Source organism: Solanum dulcamara, chromosome 6 (assembly GCF_947179165.1).
Source record: "Solanum dulcamara chromosome 6, daSolDulc1.2, whole genome shotgun sequence".
NCBI lineage: Eukaryota > Viridiplantae > Streptophyta > Magnoliopsida > Solanales > Solanaceae > Solanum > Solanum dulcamara.
The window spans coordinates 41877016-41884689 of record NC_077242.1 but is presented as its reverse complement, the minus strand read 5'-3'; the positions used below and the strand labels follow the sequence as shown (position 1 = coordinate 41884689).

Below are 7674 nucleotides of genomic sequence, written 5' to 3'. Positions count from 1 at the left end.
TTGTAGAAATATTTTTAGGCAAGTGTGAACTAATGGCGTCCTGGATCAGCCTGCCTCCTTTTTTATAGCTTTGACTATTCTTTTGCTATTGAGACCAGTCTGTATATATTTTTGATCCACTCTTAGGACCTGTAATTTTATTAGTAGCTCTGTACAAATGAGTGTCAGGCTTTTGAAGTGGATCTCATTTTGTATTGTATATATATTGCTTCTCTTCTTATCTTCCACTATGTTTTCTTTAAATTCTTTCATGTATGTTTTTTTGATTGTTATTTCTACTTGATATGCTCGTCACTTGCCATTTCGAGGTTTGGATTGACTTACCTACTGGTGGGGTATTGTTGGTTCCATCATGACTCTAGATACCTAGAGTTGTTCGTTCCTCGGCATGAAGGTGTCGAAGGTAATAGTCCTTGTTTTATGTCATATTTAGTCTTTGTGCATTATATTTGAGTGTATTAAATTTCACATGCTTTTTCATGTCTCGTGCCTTTTCCCATATGAGTATGACCTTGAGAAGTAGTTCTAGTTAATAAGTAATTCTAGCTTTGATTGTTTATCCTAGCTTGATCATCATTTGAGGACGAATCACTACTGCAAAAGGGCCCTTTAGTGGAAATAAAACACGATTTTATGCTAAAGGGAAAACATATCACCTAACTATGGTCTTTTAACGTCCATTATTTTAGTCGATAAATCCATATAAATAGCCACTAAAAGGCAACGACAAACTTGTCGGTAAAAGAGAATCTTATAGTAACAACAAAGTTTGATAAATGCTAAAAATATATATTACTATTAATCCATAAAATAAAATATATCTCAAGAAGTACTAATCCAAAATATAAATGTAAAAATTTATAAAAATAAACTTATATTGTTTGTACTAATATCTATAATATTGAATAATGTCTTTGAATAAGTTTTGTAACTCTACTTCATATTGAAATTTTTCATTCGTGAAATTTGCGAACTTCAAATTGTATGATTTGAAATAAAATAAAATGTGTCAAAAGATGAGATGTAAAGTATAAAAATATTGCAAGTAGTATGACTAATCTGAAAAATTACAAGCAAGAAGTATCTAAATAAAAGTCAAGTGTGAATTTCTGTTGATTCCTAGTAGAAACTATTTTGGGATCACAATTCCCAAGCATACAACTCCAGGTCTATTCATAGAAATAGTGATTTACCATAGAGGCCACATAAATATAAGAATAATCAAAGTGGAAAAAGAAGAAGTATAGAATTAAAGGTTGTTGCAGTTGTTGATTTACATCAAATTGCTGCAACTTCTGCTACCATCAGCAGTGTCTATAACTCTATATATCCAGATGAGGATTATCTCAAAAAGAGGAAGTAAAAAAAGTTGGTTGGAAAAATTTGTTAACACTCTTATAGATATGTTTACACTTCATGTTGGTCGGAAAAATCTATTTACACTTTTACATATCTATAGATTTATATGAAAACTTCATAGTAAAAAGAGTAACTTTCCCGACCATGTATTCCTAAAGTATATTTTAGTTGCAGCTTTAGCACAGCCAAGACTCAAGAGTGTAGAGCAAAGCTATTGATCATAGAAGATTTGACTCAGTTAGCATTGTACACGGCTTTGCTGCGACGAGGATGCCCTTTTTAATCAGAGATATTTTTCACTTACTCTATCAGCTGTGAGTGTCGCGCTGTTCAAAAATCATCAAGTACTTACAGTATTAAAACTACATGGCCTCTTGATTTGGTTAGTTCTGGTAAAGTATCACTATGCATAAGTTATCCAGATAGGGTACAAAGGTGAGCGCGTTGGCTGATACTGAGCCATTGAAGGTTGATCCTTGATTATTGTCATATTCATCACACTGAAAGCAGATACAGTTGTACGAACCAACTAACGTTGCAAAGATTAGAAATTCCAACCTTTTGCACGCCAGTATGTTTGTGAATTTTGCTTTCCTCGTGCAATTTTTATCTTTAGAAAAAGACTGTATGCAATCTTTATTTTGTTCGAAACTAGTAGCTTGTTGTTAAATTTTCTACAAATAAGCCTGCCAAGATAAAATCCTTTCTCTAAAGCTTCCTCCATTACCAGGACAGCATTTTCAAGATATCCTATGTTGCAAAGCCCATTGATGACATACTCATAAACTTGCATATCGGAAGAATAACCACTTTCTTGCATCTCATTCCAGATGTTTAACAGCATACCACATTTCTCAAACATTGAAAACCGCATAAGCAACAACTTGTATACAGTCAAGAATATCCTACATCTAGCTTTTCTTGCCTTCTTATAAATCATTAAAGCTTTAATAAGGTGGACCACAACTACATAAAGGCCCAAGAAAAGAGGTTATAGTTCCTGTAGTTACAAGCACCCCCCGATTTAACATTTCATCAAACATTTCAATTGCATCGATTACTCTTCTAGCATTTAGAAAAGAATATATTAGTCTCATATAAGTATCAACATTTGACTAGATCTCCATATTTAACATCCTATCATAATATTTAAATGATTCATCAATTTAACCTTGTGCAATGAAATTTGAAACCATTGCATTGTAGATCTTAGCATCAAGTACACACCCTTTTTCCTCCAAACCCTAAAAAATTTCAATGGCATCATCAACTCGACCAGCTCTCTCTATAAATTCAAGAACATAACGATAAGTCAAATTATCTACCTCAAAAATCCATCATCCACCATGGATTTCAAGGTTTCTCTCGACTTCTTTAACTCTTTCGAATCTCAACCACCCACTAATGACTATATTAGAGGTTGTGACATCAAAAGAAACCTTCTCTTTCATTTTTACAAATAATGACCTTGAAGTACCTAAATGTGATCTACGCATAGGCACTGTAAAACAACCTTAAGTGTCTTGATATTACATCTCAATCCATAGTCCTCTAATCCACTAAACAATTATATAACCTTTGAGATTTGTCAAGCTCGAATAAAGCTATCAACAATGTTAAGCGTCTCTGAATTAGGGATAACTCTTTGATTACTCATTTCCTTCAACATTTCAACCATCTGCCCAAAACATTTCCTCCTCCCTAATGCTTTAAGAATTATACAGTAAGCATCATTATCAATAGGTATTTTTTGTTGTTTGATAAACCTATTGAAAAATGTATCCATTGATGAAGCATCTAAGTTCTCCTTGTTCACTACTTTAGTAACTACATCAACCGTTAATTCTACGTCAACAGATGTCAGTGCCTTCTCGATTGCTGTTTTTTCCAAATGCCCCGTAACATATCTTCAAGAATTAAAATCTCATCAAAAACCTTAAACTGATTGTTTGGTACAGAGGAATATGTAGGAATGGGTTTTTCAATTGAAGAGGTTCGATGGATGGGTAAAAGGTTGTAAAGTTTAGAACATGAGATTCATCAAAATTAATGGGGCATTTCTAAGGTAGTGATGAAGTAAAAGTCCTAAGCTCGCGAAAAAAATAGTCAATCAATTAAAATTTGTTACCAACTCAACAACAAAATTGCAACTCACTTACGGTCCTGTTTAACTCGAAATTTTTTCTAGTATGTGTCAAAGAGAATGAACTCACAATCTGTCCAAAGGATTTACAAGTTCAATAGGTGGATAAATTTGTAGAGTACAGAGGCATGGAACACTAGTAATGAAAACAACCATTGTTATAGCTCTTTCTCAAGATTTAGTCGATGTAAATGGGCAGCAACTAATTTTTGAAAGTAGAGGTGGACTGTTCAGACTTTAAGACTGATTGGATATCTACACAGGGGAACTATACTAACATCCGAAACTATTGAGTTCACGTGATCTCCTGATTATATTTTGTCTCTTGGATTTCTGTAGCTCTATACAAAAATTTAACTTGCAAATTTGTTCAGCCATCTCTCAAAGAGAATGAACTCGCAATCTGTCCAAAGGAATTGAGAGTTTAATTGATGGACAAATTTGCAGAGAATATAGGCATGTAATATTAGTAATAAAACCAAACATCGTTATAGCTCTTGCCCGAGCTTTAGCCGATGTAACTAGACAACAACTAATTTCTAAAAGTATTTGTTCTACAGGTGATGTTAAGGAAGAAAGAAGTAAAACATAATCAATTTGATTCAACAACCTAAAAATTTTACTAAGCAGGAAAACTCAAACAATAGCTTCAAATGATAAAGATGAGTAGTACCGTTAGGTAGAGTCATTTCAGCATTACTAGATATCCTTGGTGTTTTTGGTACTCATTCTTCACCATTGTTGTTATTGGGAACCTGTAAATATTAAGACGTTAGTTAACAATAGTTTTATAGGATTAAAATTTCATTAAAAATGCCTAAGAATTGTAAAATTTAGTTACCTGTTCATTTGAGGTGCCATTGATATCTTGAAGCAAAGATTCATTAGGAGCATACTTTTGCATGAATTGTCTCATTTGGTAGTAATTTATATTGTAACTTCTTTTTGTTTCATCAGATCCATTTCTTCATTTTATTTTTCCTTTAACTCAATTATATCCTGTTCTAACCTTTGTACAACCTCATTAGATAAATCCTCTGCAACAATATTTCCTACAGAAGATCTACTACCCCATAGAACTGAAGGAGTTGGACCAAGTAATAAGACACGAACATACCCACTTTTTTCATTTCCCAACACTTGATAATACACATCACCTTTCCAAGCAACATTATGAGGAGGTTGGTTAGTAGATCTTTCATTATTTCTCATCCTTTCATTTATCATGTCCTGATCATATAGTACACAATAAACTAATTTGAAATTAGCTTATTCACTTGTAATGTTTGACTCTAATTATTTCACAACTTAAAAATTAAAATAAAGAAGAAATCTTACAATTGCTTTGGTGAAATCATCATCTAATGGTCTACTGTCCATACGTTTTTTGAGTTAATAAGAAAATCTCTACTTGTGTAGGATCTATTCCATTTATAGCCTAAGCAATAGAATTGATGTCAGATATGCGTGACAAAAAAGAGTTTTAAAATATTATAGTTTCACAAGTCTACCTGCTCATGCATCAATGTAACAATACTTTTGGATCCACCTGTGTGGGGCATCTTTTGCTTGGCCTATTGTTTCTATTTGCTTGGGTATGCCCATGTCATTGAAATATTAAAACAATATCTTATAAATTATAAATAAAAATGTAGCATAACTAAAATCAAAACATAGTAAAAATAAGAAAGTAGTTGTGTTTTCAAGATTTGTTTATACCTTTGCTTTATCAGGTAGTCAATAAGAGATTAGACCACTCCATTGATCTCTCGGTATGGGACTTGGTTTATTTTTAAGCAAAACATCTTTAGTCTTATATTTTGACGTATACTCAACTTTAATTTAACGCTTGTTGTCTTTCCATTTCTTTCCTAGTGACTTTAAGACAAATGCTTCTCCACGTTTTGAAAAAGAGAACTTCTTCTGAAAAAATAAAAGTGAGTGTATAAAAGATAACATCATGTAAAGATTGAGATTGTTCACATACTAACAATACTAACTCATACCCTAATAAATTCCACCAATTTCTTCTTTTGCTCATTGTCAAAATTTCTCCAATCATCTACATGTAGAGGTGTTAATTCTGGAGTTCTTGCAACAATTCCTAAGAAACTAGCAACCTTTCGGCCCTCTTTACCAATAGGTTGGTTACGAATATTAAACGGCACATCAATTTTCTTTCTCGGAGGAAGTTTCCATATATCTTTAAATAAAGTAGGACCACAAAGCTTTATTTTCACTAAGTTATCTAGAACGAAAAAATATTCAAAAAGTCATCAAATGAACAAATATACATGGTTAACACCTTAAAAATTCTATGAAATCATAAACTCAGGTCATTTAGCACCCTTGATGGAATGATATTTTGGGGTGGCATATAACTGAAACATAGAGACATGATGCCTATGCACTCGAGGTATCCACTTGAGTAATGTCTTATTTTTAATGTCTTGATATCAAGCATTTCAGTCATCATGAAGTATCACCAATTTCAATAGATTAAAGATGTCTTAAGATTCCCCTTTAAAGTTAGATGAAGTGACCTAAGATATACCATTTTTCCACTCTCTATGTAATCATCTTGGTTTATATCTAGCTAAGTATGTGATTGTGAATACTCCTTGTTTTCTCTCCCAAAGATAAGTAGACAATACAACCACGCACAGCTAGAAGAAAGCATCATATAGAAAAGATAAAAGAAGAGAACACACAATTGATGTTCTCGACTCAATAACAAAACATGTATCTAGTCGCACAACCAACACCTATGTGATGTAGTAGCTAGGGACTGTTAAATAGAGTCAGAACAATATTGTGAATTCCATAACTGTCCGTTTTACAACTGTTAAATAATCTCTATCTATTGTCTTTTGAATTAGTTCCTTTGATCTTCTTCCAGGAGTCAGTAAGCTTTTAAGCCAAAGGACGTGAAATCACAGGGAAATAAGTCTGTACCTACTAGAGTTGGTCCTACAGAAAATGATATCAAGGACTTGAATCAGGCAGATTTATCTACTTTTAGCGAAGAATATATATAATGAAAACTTATAATTAGTACTTATATGATATTGTCTAGTATCTCTTACTTCATCTTTTAACTTTTCCAGGAAGTGATGTCCAAGTTATCTGATAAAGGGCAAAACATACAAAGGCAACTTGCTGAACTGCATAAAGAGCTGGAGATTATTGAAATGGAAAAGGAAAACAATGATCAAATTATTGACTTAGATGACATACTGGACAATTCCACAGTGCTTTAAATGTGTAAATATTGCTTTATCCATATGAATTTTTTCTGTCATTTTTGACACTACAAAGTGGGAGCATTTTTTGTCACAAAACAAACTTGCAATGTGGCCTCTTTGTTTACTTTTGGGGTAAACAGATACCTGTAATATTTTCATAATAAACTGAAAGAAAAGGACACTACTCTAAATATAAATCAAATTTTTATATCTTTTTTTCTATGATCAAGAATGTGATGTGTTCTCATCCAACAACTGACGCCTCAGTGGTGTAGTAGCTATCGACTGTTAAATGGAGTCAGAACAATATTTTAAGTTCCAAAACTTTATATTTCACATTAAAATTAACTAATATTCACTCATATACTCCATATTTTCTCTCCGAAATAAGAGCAGGTCGATATTACAACCACACACATCTAGTAACTAAGATCTTAAAACAATACAGAGAAAAGATAGTGTTACCTGATTCATCATTAGGTTGAACCTCAGTGCGACCAATCGAACTATTCAACTCATTAGATTTACCATCATGTGCTTGGGTTATAGAGTTGTTCTGATTATCTATCAATTGCTCAAGATAAGATTGGGCTCCAGAGTTATCTTGAACATCCATCAGTTGCTGAATGTAATGTCGTACATCTTCATCATGTTCTTCAATAACCAATCTGGTGTGACCTCTAGTTTGCATAGTTGCTTTTCTTAAGTAAAGGAAATATCTAGCTGCATTAAGTTCATATTAACTCAAACATAGTAATATTTTCCTTGTGTGCGTGGGAGATATTTTTTTGCAGTATTACTTTTCCTTCTTGGTTAGGAAAACTTTTTAATCTAGAATTTGGAGGGGGGAATTTTTTGGTGGGGAATTTTTTGACAAAAACAGGGATTTCATTTTTAGAAAAAATAAGGTTTTTTTGTGGCTATTCT

General features: G+C 32.7%; 1 pseudogene; it reads right to left on the bottom strand.

The window, feature by feature from the left end:
- Positions 1 to 1903: 1903 nt before the first annotated feature.
- On the bottom strand, positions 1904 to 7438 carry LOC129892846 (putative pentatricopeptide repeat-containing protein At5g43820; annotated as a pseudogene).
- Positions 7439 to 7674: the final 236 nt, after the last annotated feature.